Raw genomic sequence first — 19,713 nt, forward strand, 5'->3', positions numbered from 1 at the left:
CGCTCGAACTGTAAATTAAAACGGACGACCCCTTCCTACAAGCAGTATCTGCTATTGTAGCTTGATCGACGGCTTGAATTTCCTAACATTGCCGCCCAGGAAGTTGCAGATTTGCTCAAGTCATGTTTCATCACCAATAAGGGCCTGAACCGAATAAATTTGTCTTCCCTCGCAATTCATTTAAGGGGCTTCCTCTGCATTATTTATCTGTCCTGATGGTGGTCTTATAGACAACTGCAACAAAGACCAAAACGTCGACCTTTTCCATCATCTCCTAAAGACATTCATGTTCTCAAGAGCTTCTTTCGTCCAGTTGTTGGTTTGAGTTGCCCTTTACAATGAAAGGAGATGATGTCTGTTATGAATTGATTTGCTGATTTTTTTCATACATCTGTTCATGACATTTTGCTGGTGATCAAATCTTTTGTTTGTTTCCCCATGAATTGATTTCTGAAATATAAAATATTATATATTTTCATACAACTAGGATTTTCCATGTGTTCTTTTCCTTTTTCTGATTGATGTCGATATATTGCAGATGTCCTGTGGACACCCTTTAGTTAGATTGGTGACAACATACTCAATGATTTCCTCTAAAAAATAAATTGAATCATTGAATTAACTAAGTCCCTTGTAGACACCCTTTACCTTTCATTGTTCCCTATCACAATCCACCCACCCAAATAGGTTTCCCTAAATGGCTTACGAGCCTGGGACCAACAATTAAAGTGATCCCTTTGAAAAACCAGGTTATTTGTGATCAATGTTTTTGATGCAACCACAATACGTTTTGGGCCCTTCCCTGTTGTGGGAACTTGGCTCACCCACACAAGTGAGAAAACAATTTAATCGCAAGACCTAGTGGAAATGCTGGGTGGTAGGAAATACGTGCTGGGATGGTGATCCCACAACTTTCTCACACAGACCTGAGATGAAATTGTGTTTTTTTTTTAGCTAAAATTGGCATTTGCATGGGATTTTGAGCAAAATAACAATGGGGGATCTACCAAAGCCACTCCTCCCTGGACTCACTGGAGTGTACAGTTTTCAGAAATGTAGGTTCAGCAAGAGGTTTTTGGAGTTTTCAGAAATTAATGTCGCTCAACAGTTTACGATAATGTAAAGGAGAAAGCTATGTTGGTTTGGAAATGTTTTTAGTTTCGTATCCGGCAACCATTACATGCCCGACTCAGCATTGGCAGACAGCCATAGCTGTGTTTTATAGACGGCATTACCCGCCCGTCCACCCATCTTAATTTTGGACTCACCATGATATCCTGCTGAATAACGACCATCTCGGTCTGTTTCATTATTTAACCCGACCAGGACCGGGTTGGAAGTATCACCGGTCCCCCGATACCGCTTTGTCTCACAAGAGATCAGCCCTGAAGAGTCACGGTTAAATATCCGTTGATGAAACACGTGTCGGTTGGCCATTTTTCCCTGGTTGATCTCCGTCTGATAGGAGCACCAGTAGTGAAAAGAAATAAAAATCTTTGAGAGAATACATACTGGTGACAATCTTATCCTTTTTTGCTTTAAAGTATGTGATACACTTCACAAAATCTTACCCTCATTTTGTGTGCTCTGGACTTGCCTCAGTTTTCAGAAATGTCTGGGTTTGGTAGGTTTCCCTATATGGCTGCAGAGCTCAGGACCAAAAACATAGGTGACCCGCTTGCAAAACCAGGTGGTTTGTGATCGATAATTTTGATGTCACCACAATACATTTTGGGCTCTTCCCTTTCACGGTCACTTGACCCAATGTGAGGAAAATTAGATTTTTTAGCAGAATGTGGGGTTTGCAAGGGATTCTATTCAAATATCTGCGTTGGGTAGGTTTACCTGGATGGCTGCTGAACCCAGACCAACAATGCAGGTTACCCCCTTGAAAACAAGGTTATTTTATGATAGCTAATTTTGATGTCACCACAATAAGTTTTGAGCCGTTTCCTGCTGTGGGCACTAGGCCTACCCACACATGTGAGGTACCATTTTTATCAGGAGACTTGGGGAAATGCTGAGTGGAACGAAGTTTGTGGCTCCTCTCAGATTGCAAAACTTTCCATCACAGAAATGTGAGGAAAACTTGTTTTTTAGTCAAATTTTGATGTTTGCAAGGAATTCTGGGTAGCAGAACCTGGTGAGAACCATACATATCACCCACTCCTGGATTTTCCTGGGTGGCTAGTTTTAGAAATGTACAGGTTTGCAAGAAAGTGCTGGCTGACCTAGAGCACAAAATTCACAGCTAGGCACATTACAATAAAAGCGGCCATTTTCAGCGGAAGTATGTGACGTGCCCACATTGCATTTTTTAGCCATTTCCTGTTGTGGGTACTAGGCCTACCCACAGAAGAGAGGTACCATTTTTAATGTGAGACCTAGGGAAAGCTGGGTGGAAGGAAGTTTGTGGTTCCTTTCAGATTACAGAACTTTCCATCACAGAAATGTGAGGAAAAGTAGTTTTTTAGACAAATTTTAAGGTTTGTAAGGGATTCTGCTAACAGAACTTGGTGATTGCTACTCAAATCACTCCATCCTGAAATTCCCTTGGTATCTAGTTTTCATAAATATACAGATTTCTAAGGTTTCCTGATGTACTGAATAAGCTAGGGCCCAAAATCCACAGCTAGACTCGTTGCCAAAAAAAGGGTTAGGTTTTGTCGAAAAATATGAAATGTCCATGTTGCATTTAGGGCTGTTTCCTGTTGTGGGCACTAGGCCTACCCACACAAGTGTGGTACCATTTGTAGAACTAGTGTTAGTACCAGTTGTCTTTCTCTGCATCATCAGAATTTTGTCAAGGTCCCCGCTGAACAAAGCGACCATCGTCGACTTGAAACCCAGCCTGACGAGGAGCCTTGCTCAACATGGAGAAAAAAAGATCCAGAAAAACAACTAAGAGTGAACGTAAAAGGTTGACCAGGGCCTCCTGCTTACTGTACTCGACCAGGGCTCCATTGAAATCAGCCAGTCAAGCACATTCAGATGTCCGAAAGTGGTGCTTTGGGCTTTTAGGCACAAGAAAGTGTTAATTCTTTAAAGCGCATATCTCTGGTTCCCTATATTGGACCTTTGTTGTTTTGGTGTCAATTTGTTCATAAAAATATAACCTATGTTTATGAATTGGTGTTGGATTTTTAATGTGTATTGTGTTTAACTTATTTAATGTATTGGTGTTTTTAAATGCTTTACACACCTGTCTCCTAATTTAACCCTGCCTGCTTGCAGTTTGCTACCAAGGGTTGAGCAAGGGAATAATTTATTGAGCCATTGATTGAATCTCTTATTGTGTTTATGGCCTTATTACTAGTGGGCAGGTCCCTACTTATCACTACTAATAAACCACTCCCCAACAACCAGTCATACTTGTACTATATAGTTTGCATAATCCACACTAGGGCAGCGGAAGTCAGTCATAAACCGAAAATATCAGCAATTATATCAGCTGTGTAATTCTACCAGTTTCAAACACATTAGTGATCATGAGAATTCAGTCTGTTTACCTTCCATGCCTTTTATGCCCATAACAACATTCTAAAGGGCCTCCCTCAGTACAACATATACGTCATCATATGAAATGGGCATTCTGGAGACATAAAGCACAAGGTTTAATGGCAAACATAATAGATCCATCCCAAACCAAAGATCACGGAGTCAAAAGTTACTGTCTCTCTCAGTAGCAACATTTTCAGAGTCTAAGCAACAGTACTAACTTATATTGTGATAAAGTTGTACCTGTTCGTGGGCTTAGTATAGTACACTTCCAGCAGACATACCATTACATTTAAAAGAAGATCATGTCACCATCAAAGCTCCTACTTGTCCTCACCTCACACAAGGTACTTCAGATGAGTATGAACAGATCTCACTAGTGTCACCAGCTTATACACACGCAAAATCCAAGCCCCAATGCACCTTACCGAAATACTGCTCATAAGAAATTGGTTTATTTATAGACAGGGGTGGAAACCTTACTCCAGCAACTACCTTAATTATTGTTAGTGTGAACCACAGAAGTCACTAAATTAACCTGTGCTTAACCCTCTGGTCAGTAATTTTTATCTCAGAGGTATTGTGTGTGGAATTCATGAAGCACACAAACTGTAATAATGTGAAAACACAACACAAGAAACATCCTAAGCAAGAAATGAGGAGTACATTTTAATAATGAAATCAGCAGAACCAGAGATATGCAACATTTAAGTTTTAGTTAGATATATGGCCTGTTAGAAAATTTGAGTCTCTTAATTGGCAGAGGTATGCACCTGTGTCCAAGTAGGGACCCTTGCTTCTAGTAAGAGTAAGGGGGATACACAGTTCAGATAGGCCCTGCTAACCCCTTAGAAGCTTGGCATGAATAGACAGGCTTAGCCCAAAGGCAATGCGTAAAGTATTTGTACTCAAAATACACAGTTATACAGTGATAACACCACAAATGGACACCACACCAGCTTAGTGAAATAAAATATCTTTATCTAAACTCAGCAACACCAAAATGCCAAAAATCTAATAAACATGTAGTAATATAGCACTTAAAAAACAGTAATTTCTCAAATAAAGCTTATAGAAAACGGATAACTCCACCTGGGGCAATTACGATGCTGTGACAACAATACATTGCGGTGCCTGCCGTAAGGTGGGTGGTGTCAGGCATGGACTCACACAGAACCCCAGAAACAGTACCTTTGGATAATTAAATCTATCACAATGCACTGTGTTGAGGAGGTGAGGCTTCAGTGCCGATGTCCAGGCCGGCTCCTTGGCTGCCACGGGGAGGCGAGGCATCATGTATGCAAGGAGGAAACGTGTCAAAACCAGGACAGGGGAAATCAGTCACGTCGGCAGTGAGGCATCGGTTCTGCATAGGTGATGCAAAGTCTGGAGTTCTTGGAGTAACCCTTTGCAGTTTTCGGCGCTGTGATAACAGGATGCAGGCACTTGTGATGACTTAGTCGACGCGAGCGCTGGCAGTGGGAATGCTGAAAACTGCAGTCGTCAAAGAGCATAGGAGCTGCAGTGCAGGCCGGGCAGTGCACCGTGAACTTCACGAGTGGTGCCCCTGGCCTCGATGCAAGTAGTGGCATCACAGCGGTATCACTGACGGCATCGAAAATTCCTTTTCTTGCTTCTCTTGATTTCTTCCAGCTCCCAACAGCAGGAACAATCTCCAGAGGCCCTAAACTGGAAAAGGCACCTCCTGCCATGCCAGAACTCTCATCAATATAGTTCAGGAGAGCTGGGAGTGAACTCTTTATGTCCCTCAGACTTCAGAAGAGAAGGCCAGCACACACAGACCCTTGGAGATTCTTCTTCAAGCAGGTTTACAGCAAAGTTCCAGTCTTTATACTTTACGTGGCAGAAGCAGCAACTGCAGGCCAACCCCCACACAGCACACAGCAAAAGGGGCAGTACTCCTCCTCACAGCTCTCCAGCTCTTTTCTGAGGCAAAGGTTGCTCTTGAGTCCAGAAGTGATCTAAAGTTCTGGGGTTAAGGTCAACTACTTATCCCCTATTCTGTCTTTATTCTTCTTTGTACAAGGGTCTCTGAGCCCAGTCCATACTAGTACTGTCATATGTGGTGCATCCAAGGTCTATTCAGCTCAGTTCTGAGTTTTTCAGGAAGGGCAATGCACACCTCAACCCGCATCCCTCGTGACTTTTTGCAGCAAATGCACATTCCCAGCCTCTATCACTGCAAAACCAGATGTCAATCCACAAACAGACAGGGGCATACAGCATGGCTAAACAAGAAAATGCCTACTTTCTAAAAGTGGTACAAAAGTGGGTGCTGATGGACGGAGCATCTAAATCAATCAAACACTCACACCCAGTCAAAAGATTTGGGTTTAATCCATCACCGTTCTTTAGCCCACTCTGCCACCCCAGTGGACCGGAAACAAGCTTCCGAGGACGAGTTTCTGGCATTCCAGCCTTCTTCAGCCCGGCTTGCTTGAATCCAGTGGCAAAGTGAGCAAGGGACTCACGTCTGAGCATACACTGCCACGTTTATGGCGGCCAAAAGCGGTACAAAAGGGGGTGGTGATGGACGGAGCATCTGAATCAATCAAACACTCACACCCAGTGAAAAGATCTGGGTTTAGTCCATCACCGTTCTTTAGCCCACTCTGCCACCCCAGTTCAGACATAGCCATATGCAAATCAGTCTGACCCTGTGCCTCATGGGAATAGTCCAGCTCACTTTGCCACTGGATTCAAGCAAGCAGGTCTGAAGACGGCTGGAATGCCAGAAACCGGTCCTCCGAAGCTTGTTTCCGGTCCAGGGAAGACATGGCTTGGCAGTTCGGGCTGGACTGTTCCCATGAGACACAGGGTCAGACTGATTTGCATATAGCCATGTCTGAACTGGGGTGGCAGAGTGGGCTAAAGAACGGTGATGGATTAAACCCAGATCTTTTGACTGGGTGTGATTGTTTGATTGATTCAGATGCTCCGTCCATCACCACCCCCTTTTGTACTACTTTCTAAAAGTGGCATTTCCCAACACATAATTTAAAAAACATCTTTACTAAAAGATGTGTTATTAAATCCTGAGTTTAGAGAACCTAAGCTTTATTCTTCTATCCTGTCCCAATGGGAAGTTATACTTGTAAAATATTACAAAGTATCCCCCAATCTATCCTAGGGGACAGAGTGCCTTTCAATTGTGAAAAACAAATTGGCAGTATTTCACTATAAGGACATGTCACACACATTAGTATATGTCCTACATTCACATGCACTGTGCCCTGCCTATGGTGGTACCTTGGGCCTACCTGAGGGGTGTCTTAAATGCAAGAAAATGGAAGGTTAGGGCCTGGAAACTGTGTTTACTTGCCAAGTCTATATGGCACTTTGAAACTGCGTACAGGCACTGCAGTGGTAGGCCTGAGATACCTTTTCTGGGCTACACATGCGGGTGGCACAATTAGTGCTGCAAGCCCTCTGGTAGCATTTGATTTACAGCCCTGGCACACTCAGTGAACTTTACTAGGAAATACCAGTAAATAAAATATGCCAATCAGGGAGAACCAATTGTAATAACAATGTACACAGTGAGCACTTGAACTTTGACACTGTTTAGCAGTGGCAAAGTGCCCAAAGCATCTAGGCCAGCAAAAACAAAATCCAGCACAGCATCAGAAATACAGGAGGTAACCTCCCCCGAAATCGGTGAGTCATTATTCGGAAGATAGAAGGGACAGTTGCCCCAGGTGTGGCACGGGAGGCGTGGGATATCTACATCTGGCCTGGGAATGTCTGTTGGTGGGGAGTTTCTGGACAGGGGTTGTAGGTCGTATAACGGCTACTACTGGCCTCCGAATCGAACTATCCCCCTTGCACTGTCTGTTGGGATTGGTACCCAAGCTCAGGAAAAGAAAACTTCCATTTAAATTGCTGCAACTGATGTTGGTGCTAGCTAGGCGTAGGGTCGCCATCACATGGATGGGACAGAGGGCCCCTGATGTGGACACTTGGCTCAGGGATGTGAGGGAATGGACCCTCGCAGAGGAAACACACATGCAAAGCACCAGGAAAGATGAAAAATTGCAAGATGATCTGTTGGCGTGGCAGACCATGTGTCTGACAGGTTTTGCTACGGAAGGGCAATTGTCACACAGTGCTTCAGAGGGGACTAGTGGTAAATTGTTTTCAGCACACGATTCGGAGTCTGGGGGGGAGAGAGGTGAAGATCACTGGGGGGTTACTAGCAAGGTGCCCGGTGCGGAGCCAGGCCTGTCTTCCCTCACAATGTCCGTAATATACTGTTTATCATGCTATTGAACCACATGAACTTCCGTATTTTCAGATGTTGTCCTAATCCGTAATGTGCCATAATGAGTCTGTTGATCTGTATACAAATGTTTTTTAATGATGCCTGGGGGGTGGGGGGGCTCCTATTTTTTTGTAATTTGCAAAATTGAAAAATAACGTTTAAAAAAAAAAAACTTTGAAAACTCACATACATGCTTTTCCCCAAGTAGCTAAAAATAACTAAAAATGACAATATATTTCAGCAGAAAATTGATACTTTGTAGTTTCTCATAAAAGCCACTGACTAGGCAAAAAAAAAATACTGGAGGTAGAGGCAAAATGTCAGCGGAAACCACGACAAAGATGCCACGTCTAACACATGCCTAAAAGCAAAAAGCGCCTCTCACGGTCACCTGGTTGTGCTAGACCAGGGGAAAGTCACAAGTGAAGGTGTACAGTACAGATATAGGGACCGAGGAAATCCTGCTGAAAAAATTATCTACTCAAAGCCAGATGTAAAGAGTTCCATTTGTGGCGGAGGAGGACTCGAGGAGCAGAAAGAGCACCATGGATGGTCATCACTGTAGTTTGAAGAACAGGCCAAGTATTGTGGGCAGTCGTCCCTGTAACACAAGATCTGGTTAGGCATTGCAGATGGTCATTGCTAGCACTTAATGTTGGCGGTCACAGCAGGCTGTCCTTTCTGTAGCACAAAGTGCAGACTTTGTGTTGCTGGTCATCACTGGTGGTCGCTGTAGCACAAAAGAGTCAGGTTAACCGGACCTTTCCTTTTTCCTGGGCATCGGAGTCACAGCATTATTGGCCAATTCATGATTACGAGGGGCCAAAACCTTAGGTTGCTCCTTTTCTTGAAGAGGAGTGCACTCTGATGCCAGGCAAGGGTTCGTGATCTGGGGAAGCCCCTCTTAGGGATAAAGGACTCACCTAGCAGAAGCCAGCAGGGCTCATACAGTTCCAGTCGCAGGTCTAGGCTGGTTCAGTTGCAGCAAGTCAGCTGGGCAGTTGTAGGGAGGCGTCTGGAATTTGTTGTGACCTCATAACTCAGAAATGGAGGTCAGCCAACTGACCCTTGGAGTCACTCAGGTCAGCCTGGGAGAAAGGGCGCAGGTCCAGACTTGCTTCTCAGACAGCAGGGTAGGCTCAAAGCACCAGGGCATTCCTCTGTGAAACAAGGCAGGCATTAAGCAGCAGGGTGGTCCTCTGGTAGCAGCAGGACAGTCCTCTGGGGAACAAGACCAGCCTCAATCAGCAGGGCAGCACCCGGGGAAACAAGGCAGTCCTTCTGTGGAGTAAACATGTCCCATAGTATGCAGAAGTGGTGTACCAATGTTCTAGTATTCAAACCTGATGCCAGACATTGGATGTAGGAAGATTCCCTTTACCAACCCCACATCTGCTTCTAGAAAGTTTCATGGCTCCAAGAAGTCTGGGGTAACAAAAGACCGGTGTCAGGTACCTTTGTGTGTGTCCGAAGCACGTTTATTGAAATGCAAGTGGGGCTGGGTACAGCGTCGCCCCAAGCATCCAGGTATGGTGACCCATGCTACCAACACCTAATTCCATTTTGACTCACTATCTGGGAGGAATGCACGAAGCTCAACAGTAGAGCTATTTATCACCATGTGACCCGGGATATTAGCAGAACATGGAAATGCCAACCCCTAATAAGGCTATCTCCTCTAAAAGCTGGAAAACTGTGATTGTTAAGCCCCTGCTTAACAAAACAATTTTGACCCCCCTCAATTGAAAAGTTACCAGCCCATTTCTTTGTTACCTGTCCGCCAAGATCCTGGAGAAGCATCAAAATATCCAGTTGGTGACTTACTTTGAACAACAGCATCTGCTGGACACTTCGAAGTGTGGATTTAGGAGAATTCTTTGGCCTAGGCTGCACTACTATCCACAGTCAATAACATCCGTTCCATGGTTGATGCTGTACAGGCGGTGGTGCTAATCCTGTTGGATCTATCTGCAGCTTTTGACACCATCTCTCCTACCAGGATGGTTGCTGGCTTATAGGAAATTGGGGTCACAGATTCAGCATTGAAACTTCTGTCATCCTTCCTGATGGATAGGTCACAGACAATGGTGGTCGACCGGTTCTATTCTGCATCCATAGCAATATGGGGTACTGCAGGGCTCATCCCTGAGCCCAACTTTGTTTAACATATATGTCTCCCTGCTGTCCAAACTGATTAGATCTTTTGGGCTACAAGCGTTATCCTATGCTGATGACACACATATAATTGTGTCTATCATAAAGGACATAGATGCCTCCACCACCAGTTTTAATAACTGCATGCAGGCTATGGCCACCTGGAAGGTTCTAAACTACCTCAGATTGAATGGGGATAAAACAGAGGTTTTTGGTAGCATACAATCAATTTGCACCCATTCTTGGTGGTCGGATATGCTGGGGCAACTTCTCAGCCCTGCTGACTCCGCAAACAATCTTGGCATTCTGGTTGATAAGAATCTGTCCTTTAATCTCCAGGTTAATAGGGTGGTATCAGTCTGCTTCTGGGTGATTAAGGCCCTTAGGAAGGTGTTTCGCGTCTGCGGCACAGATAATGTCCAGGATGGATCACCGCAATGCGCTCTGCCTGGACATTAATAAGACAGCCATAGACAAGTTGCAGCTTGTCCGAATTTCTACAGCAAGACTCATTCTGGATCTTCCTAAATATCATTCAGTCTCTGCTGATTTTCGGAAACTGTATTGGCTCCCTGCCTCTAAACAAATTACGTTCAAAGCCTTATGCATTGTCCATTAGGCACTTCACAATACAGGCCATGAGGGAGTTGAGCATCTCTTTCAACAATATGTAATATCTAGACAGTTGCATTCTGCAGGAATAAATCTGTTGGATATTCCTATGTTTTGGAGGGAAAGATGGGGAGGGAGAGCTTTTGGTGTGACTTCATCTAGGCTTTGAAATATTCTCACTTACTCCATCTCCTGCCTGGAAGCTCATTGTCCTTGTCCTTTCCATAAGGTCCTGCAGAACTGGCTTTTTGCCTTGTAATGTACCTTTAGCTCAAGGATAATGCTCTTGCCCTTCAGTCGACTGACCACATTAGCGCCTTGATACCTTCGGGCATTTATTCTCACTTTATAAATTGCCAAATCAATTCAATCAAACCTTTGTGTGTGTTGGATGCATGCCCATTGAAATGTAAGTGGGACTGGGTACATCCTGGCACAGTGATCCATGCTACCAACACCTAATTCCATTTTGACTCACTGTCTGGGTGGAATAGACAAAGCCCAGCAGTAGAGCCATTCCTCGCCATGTGACCCAGGATACTGGTAGAGAGTCACAAATGTTTAGGACATGGAAATGTCAACATTCTAAAGTGACATGTTCAGAATTGTGGCTGAACATCTGACTTCACCATTAAAGAGGATTTTAAATTGCAGTTCATTTGAGTCTGAACATGACATTCCTACCTGTTCCTATTTAAAAGGAAGGACTTATTACATGTAATAAGGTAACCCAATGTTATCCAATGGGAGAGATCTGCCTTATAGTAGTAAGAAATTAGAGGGTTTTAACTACTAGGACATGTAAAACTTACAAATACAACACACCTTGCCTAAATGGCCTTTAGGGCATACTTTAAGGGTGACATATATATTAAAGAGGGAGGTTTATTAGCCATGGAAAAAGGATTATTTTGCCATGTTTAATGGCAGTGTAAAACTGCACTATGGGCTTCAGTGGCAGGCCTGAGACATTTTTTAAGGTGCTCCTTAAGTGGGTGGCACAATGAGTGCTGCAGGCCTACTAGTGACATTTAATTTACCTGCCATGGGTACATGTAGTACCACTTTACTAGGGACTTATAAATTAATTAAATGTGCCAATCAGGTGTAGGCCAATTTTACCATGCTTTAGTGAGACAGCACAAAGACTTCAACACTGCTTAGTAGAGGCAAAGTATGCAGTATTCCAAAGCCAACAAAATTGAATTAATCAAACAGGAGGAGTTAATGCAAAATGTTTGGAACAGTACTGCGCAAAGAATGCCAGGTCCAACACCACTTGTGGCAAAGACTCCAACCTAATGTGCGTACTTCTCTAGGTATTCATCTTGTTACCAGTACTCATTTACAAATTTAGTCCTGAACCCTTTTTGCCTTTCCTCATTCCATTGACGTCACCAATCTCAGGATACACCCAATCATGGGCATAGGGCATATTTTCAACTCCCAGTCTACCTCAGGATCCCACCTTATTAGTGGGATGTTAAGGTTATCCTCTAGGTTTGTTGTTGATTGCAGGAGCTTGATTCATAAACATCTCTTTGCTAGTGAGATCTCATAGGATACCAAACTTATAAGGGCTTGGGGCCATTTTGTGTACACTTCATATTTAAAATGCACCAGAACTGCCTGTCTTCCATTTGCCTACTGAAGTTCTTCAGATGCTAACATACCTGTGATATGTCTAATATCATAGCTGTTTCTAGGTGATCCTACATTTACAGTCCCCTGTTGCTCTACCTATGCTGCTTCATCAATGCACAGAATACTGAAATCTAGAGAAAAGGAAATATAAAGACAAGGTTAGAGGGATACTTGAACCTCTGCACCCAGCAGAAGTCAATTTTCTAGTGCTGCACAGATCAATATGTGTTGTGTTTCACCAGTGCAGCAAAGGCTTGATAACATTTCATATAGCAATAATTATTTGATTATTTTGTACATTCAGAAAATATTTTCAAATGTTTACATTTGTGCACATGTGAACAAGCCAACCACAAGTACGTACTCAGTCTGGCATTAGGTTTATCAAAGATGGAGGTAGAATGTAAGGCACTGGTTTGGCAACTGACACAGAATGAAGCAGTCCAATGTTGTTTTTGCTTCCATAATATATTCTTTATTGCAGTACGGGTTGAGTGTCACCTACCAAGTGTACCATTTTAATGACCTTCAGCAATAGCACACTCAGAAGGGTACAAGGTGGAATGCTCACTCGCCTTGGGGCTTGTAGCTGAGAGCATGAATAATTACATTTGTTAGAAGCATATTGATGCATGCGTGGTAGTTCATCCAGGTGAAATGTGAACCTTACAGCTGACAGATATATGTATTTTGTTTTAATTTATACGTTTTATATTGAGTGTAATATTTTTTCTGCATTCATGTGGTTACTCATATATAATGTGGTTGAAGAAAAGTACTTTCCCTACTCTTCCTTAGACTGCAGTATGAACAGTAAAATTAACACCTCCGAAGACCAAAACTTTCCCTACTGTTGTGATGTTTGGAGTTGGAATAGTAAATTTAAGCCCTCAAAAGTCCAATACTTTGCCTTCTGTTGCACAGATTGGAGTGAGAATACTAAAATTTCACACATGTGAACACTAACACTTTCCCTACTGTTGCACTGTTTAGAGTAGGGATAATAGTAAATGTTATCCCGCCAAAATCCAACAGATTCCCCTGCTGTTGCTCAGACTGGAATGGGAATAGTACATTTTACCACAAGTCATTTTTACCCTGTCAGATAATCTTGAATGTGAAAGGCACACCAGACATATTAGGTACGGCTTCTCCAACCTATTACCTTCAGGGAAGCGGAGGGCACTAGCACCCTCATTCCATGTTGCACAGTATTGGCAGGGGAGTTAAATTAGCATGCAAATTTACCATTAAAATGCAGTAAATCCTTGCTATTTCAAAGCAATTCAACGTTAAGTCCCATTGAATACAGGAATGCTGTGTGGGGCAGGATTTAGAAGTATTAAATCCCCAAATCAGTGGGGTTTAACACATATATTTACCACCTGGTCTGATCAGTTAGTAAATGTATAACTTTGCTCCAGGTTGGGAAAAAGAGAGAAGGTCAGTGGGAAGTAGGTGAAGGAAAGGAAAGATATGTTTTATTCAGGCGGGCCCTTGTATGCTCCGCCTGCCATAATAAAATGGGTAGAGAGGATTGACTGATGCTACAGGAAGAGCCTCATGCATTTATCTGTGTGGAATACCACCCGATAAAATCAGATTCTATGTTCCAACACCCTAGGAAATAGGGTGCAGAATCACGTGCCTTCTTGTGATCAGGCTAATTAGAATTCCACATTGTAATTCTACTCCACCCAACTTGGAATGAGGTGGTTGGGTTGATCTCCCTTGGACAATGTGAATGAACCAGAAATTAAAAATAGAAATCACTTTAACACCTACCTGATACAGACTTTCTGTTTTGATCCCCTTATGGAAGCAAAACATGCTCTGGTTGTAATTGATTTGAAACAAAATTATTATTGCTTGTATGAAACTGTTTTTTCTTTTAAAAGGACGAATACTCAACGTAGTTGGGTTATTTAAAACTACAAGTTTACTAAACAACAATTAAATAAACATACTTTTATATTATGCATTGTTTGTTTAATGTTCACACACGCAGCGTTTTCTTGGCACAGGGATGAACTGTCGTCAATGCAGGAGACAGCTGTAGCCTAACGGCTAGAGCGGTCGACCTCAAAGGTGGGGAACAGGGTTCGAGTCTCGGCAACAACACTCAACATTCTGTAATGCTGGGCAAATCACCTACCCAAAGATTAATCAAACATCCATTTTGCGATTCCTTATTAGCGAAAAATAAGGATTCGCTAATAAGGAACAGCAAAATGCAATGCATGAAGAACTCGCTTAAAAAATAGTGATTTCTTAAAATTCCTTAATTGCGAGTCGCAATTAAGGAATACCTCCCCATTCATTCCTATGGGCCTAGAGGCCCATAAGAATGAATGGGAAGACAATCTCAATTTCCAATTCTCAAATATAGAATATTGCACTTTCATGGGTGCCAGGGTGTCAAAAGGACACCCTGTTGCACCCCTGAAATCTGCATATGACATCTTGCACACACACATGCCCTAAAGGCATGTTTGTGTGTAAAATGGAACTTTGAAAAATGCAATTTAGTGCATTTTTCAAAGTTTTTTACAAATTACCATCAAGTTCAACTTCATGGTAGTTTGCTCCCCCTATTAGCGAAATTCTAATTTTTTTTAACTTCAATGCATTGCATTCAATTTGAGATTCCTTAACTACAATAGCAATTTAAGTAATCAAAATTTAGCGATTTCTTTAATTGCGATTTTTGCATTTGGGATGATGCATCCCAAATGCAAAAATACCGGTCGCAAAGGGGCAGATTCTGAGAATCTGCCCCTTTGCGAGCGGTGTTTAGCTTGATTTATCTATGCCTTAAGTTCCTTGTGCCTAGAAAAAAAATGAATGAGTCCATCTGTAGCGAAACTAGTGCTCATGTAAAGCGCTCTGATACCTGATATCCTCAGGTCTAGTTTACGCTATATAAAACTCAAAAAGAAAATTAACTGATATTCTTTGGTGAATAGTCATATTTTCATTTTCATGTAACTATAACAACAGTGTATCAACGAGGATAATTTGTGCACAGACTCCCTTAGGAAATAAACCATTGTGTGTGGCCTTTGACTGTGAGCAAAGGGTGTTGGGTGCAGGGCGCAACAATACCCTGTAATTTTAATGGCCTAACATGAATATTAAAATCAAAGGATTCAGACAAGATCCTATATGATAACAGGAACATATGGCTACAGTGAGAATGGCAGTGAAGTTCCCATAATAATAAGTATACCGACGGAGACCAGCAACAACAAACCTTATAGGCCATGCATATGAATGACTACTAACCTTGCCTGCTGCGAGAAAATGCTAGAGCTATTACTGTATTATTGTCTTGTCCTGAAATTCAGTTCTAATATTGTTGTATATGTGTACATGACTGTAAATAATAACCTCATGTCCAAGCACCAATAGTTATCACTCTTTTAAAAGTATTTTAAATAAATTATGACACCTTTCCCAGCATATAAATTGTGATTATGGGTTCGAGTCTCGGCCATGACACTCAACATCCTGTGATTCCAGGAAAATCACTTAATATCCCTATGCCTAAAAAAACAAGCATTTACAATGCAATGGTCTTGGCATTATTAAAGATAGAGCTATTGGCATTGCCCATGACTTTTTTTTTAATCATAAATAAATGGCATTGTCATTACAATGGCATTGTCAAGTCAAGTCAAAGATAGCTTTATTCGATTTCACTATTAAAATCATAAAAGCAAAAGAAAATCACAATAAAATACACAGCAAAGAATCAATCCTTGTTAAAAAAGTCCATTAGTACAAAATAGTACAAAATGCTAGACTATTTAGGTTTTGAGTCATAGTTAATCTGCATCTAATCACACTTTTCAAAAAAATTGACACTAAGTGCATAGACATTTCATCTTCTAACATCTGAAGTTTCAATAAAGCAGGTCTACACTGTCTCAATCCCCATTTCTTCAATAAAAACAATAAATATTTTTTTCTGGGGAGCGAATGGAAATTACAGAATAAAACACAGTGAATTGTAGACTGTTGTGACACATCATCACAGGGGCACAAGATCAAATTTTTTGACCATATATTTGTTTCCGGGAAGGTAACAAGTCTAAAGAAGCTGTCTCCCCAGAAGCGTGTTAGGAGCATCCTAGAATAACAGCTCTGTGTGGAAATTAAATATTGCTGTATTTCGTGTCCCTGCGAGATTAGTTGATTCTGTACTACGGACCCCTTTCTTCCCTCCACCTGCCAGTGTTTTTTCTCCAGCAGTTCGAGGCAAATTTATTTCAGCTTTTTCCTAGTGATAGAAGTTAAAGTTGTGGGGGAATCAAAATAATCAAGATGTCCAATCTCTGTTAGAAAATCCTTCACATACATAAGCCACCTGATTTTGTACGCCCCCTGAAGTACAAGACAGTCCTGTAATATTTCCCTGTTAAGTCCAGTTTCTTCAGATATCCAAACCTTATGCCACAATAGCACAGGAATTACTTTAATAAGGTCGGAAACATAGGGCAAGCCTAATTCTCTGTGGCATACATAAGTTGATGTCGAGTTTGGAACGGCTAATAGAAAGCAAAGGAAGGCATTTTCACACAGTTGGATGTCTCGGGTGTCGACAATCCCCCAAATACCTGCACCGTATGTTGCGGTAGACACACATTTTGACTTATAAATGTCTACCAAAATGTGTACTGGACGCCCTCCCAATTTATTTGCAAATTGTCTCACAGCTCCGATTGCACGAGAAAAGGATAGTTTCCTCGCATCGGCCGCTGATACCCAAGTTCCCTTCTTATAAAAAAATTATCCCTAAATAGGAAAAAATGTCGATTCTATCTTTGACTTCTCTAAAAAGGTGTTGCATTGAACATTTATTTTTGTTGAACAACACATGTTAAAAGTTTTTCCAATATTGATTTTTAAGCCTCTAGCTCCCATGTAGTTTGAAAAAGTGGTTAGCGCACTCTGTAAACCCACCTGAGTTCTGGCCATGATAACCGCATCATCTGCATACGACAATATGACAATATCGGGGCTGGGCTGCCTTTAATTTGGGGGAAATCCGTTTTATTTAATGTTAGGTGGTTAGCCACACTATTGATATAAAGGTTAAATAAAAAAGGAGCAAGAATGCAGCCCTGTCGGACTCTTTTCTTTATGGGGAACACAGATGTACATTCACCCTTACTACCAAAGCGCACTTGAGCCCACGCCCCCGATATAGTTCTTTAATAAAATTTAACAAGTTGGGATCAATACCAAGTCGTACCAAAGTATCCCATAATATTTCATGGCTCAAACAATCAAATGCCGAACTCAGGTCGACGAATGTTAGAAATAAGTTGCCTTTTTTCGCCACCACAAAATGTTCCTATGATTGCTAGGTTCAACCCTTGCTCCACGGTACCTAGTCCTGCTTTGAAGCCATACTGGAATTTAGAAGGAGCGCCTGTCTTTTGAGCCCATAATTGTAGCCTATTCAAAATGACTCTTCCTGCCACTTTCTTTAGGGCATCTAACAAGGAAATAGGTCTATAGCACTTGGGGTCGTTACGATCCCCTTTTTTAAATATTGGGACCACGACCGCCTCTTGCCAGGTGCGAATAAACCCCATTTTATTACTACTATTAAGAACATTGGTCAGGAGGGGTGCTCATAGATTACTATTTGACTTATAGATATCTAACGGGACCCCGTCCGGCCCTGGGGCTTTTCCCGCCACACTCTGCTATTGCTGATTCAATTTCAGCTAGTGTGAATTCAATTTCTAAAGGAAACAAACTCTGCGGCTTGGTCCCCTCCATCCCCGAGCTATTGCCATGCCCAATTCCTACCTGTTCATCTTTCTTATTTAATGCAGTGAAGTGATTGACCCAGGTTACTTCATCTATGGCCATCTCTATAAAATCTGTTTTCCTTTCAACGAAAAAAGGGGCGTTGACCGCCTTAAAAAAAACAACGTTATCTCTCAGGATGCATGCTTGGTGTAATACTCGCCATGCTTCCTGCTTTATTTCCTTTTTCCGATTCTTAATTATGAAATAATAGGAGGCTCGCGCCTTTCTAATCTCAAGTACGCTTTTTGGTTCTCTCTTAAGGGTAATTTTAAGACTGCATGCGCTTTACTACATGCTGAGTCGAACCAGCCCTCTCCCTCAGTTTTCGAGCCCTTCCTTATTGTCCTAGTTAAGGCTTTACAGATTTCATCTGAGGTCATCTGAAAGGCTACAACTACTGAGGCGCAGTCAGCACTATCTGAAAGGCAAGTCATAAAATCATTATACTGTTTCGTTATCAAGGTTGCAGAAAACGCTGTGGCATCAATTCTATTCCATTTTATGGCATAACCATTCATTTTTGCTAAGGATATTCCATAGTTATAAAGATTGTCAATTACATCGCCATTCGTACTTTTTTTTAAAGTAGTTTCTATAGAGAGACTAATAGGAAAATGGTCACTTAGGGCAATGTCGCCTGTGTTACAACCAAGAACATAAAAAGAATGACTATTTGAAACCAGGGCATAATTAATCACCAAGCTGCAACCCCTGCCAATGAAAGTGGGTAAAAAAGGGGCCTGTGGGCTACATAGTTCATTTTCGTACCTCAGGTCTAGCTGGTGTATCAGAGAATTAAAAGAATTCCCAGTATTAGAATGCTCAATATGTGTGCAGGGTTCACCCTTTAAGTTCTCCATCCCACACACACCTGAATGGCTATGAGTGCATAAGTGGCAATTAAACTCCCCCACAAATATTACACAATTCCCCCCCTGGGTATCTTGAGCTATATGGTATACGCTTTGGACAAGTCCATCTAATATCTTAGTTAATTCAGCCCTTGGGATGTTATTATAAACATTAATCAGGGTTACAGCCTGATTTCCTCCCATTGAGAGTAACAGGATCTGGTAATAATCTGTTCCTGTGCTTAGCTTTTTCACTATGACGTTAGCAGTATTAGATATGTAAGTACCAAGACCCCGGAGTTCCTACCCCTCCTTGACAACCTAACGGGTGTGAAGAAGGTGCGGAACCCATTAATATGGATTTCCTCCTTCTCCCAGCATTCTTGCAGACAAACAATTGAGAATAATTCTATGTAAGGCACAAATGCTGGTTCCTTTAGCTTATTTGATAAGCCTGCCACATTTCTTGATAATAATGTAACAACATCACTCCTGACCTTAATCTGGCTAAGGGCCCTATCCCTATTTAAATCAACTGGGCTAGTATCTGGTGATGTTAGTGCTAGGTGTATATCAGTTTCCCTCTGGGTTTCTAGCGTCACTTGGCCTTAGGCTGCCGCTAATAATGCGACTGACGTATTATGTAAATTCCCCAATGCACACTTATTGGTATTTAAATTGATGCCACCCCCTTCGCCTAATACACTACCTAGTCTTAAATCGCCCTCCCCCAAGACCACCATTAAATCACCTTTCTTTATTAAATTTGAGATCTTTGGGGGGGTTTGATGGCTGTCCTGCCCATTTCCCTGATTATTCCCAAGAATTTTTTTTTATCTTTGGACA

The sequence above is a fragment of the Lissotriton vulgaris genome, chromosome 6, assembly GCF_964263255.1.
Source record: "Lissotriton vulgaris chromosome 6, aLisVul1.2, whole genome shotgun sequence".
NCBI classification, from domain to species: Eukaryota; Metazoa; Chordata; class Amphibia; order Caudata; family Salamandridae; genus Lissotriton; species Lissotriton vulgaris.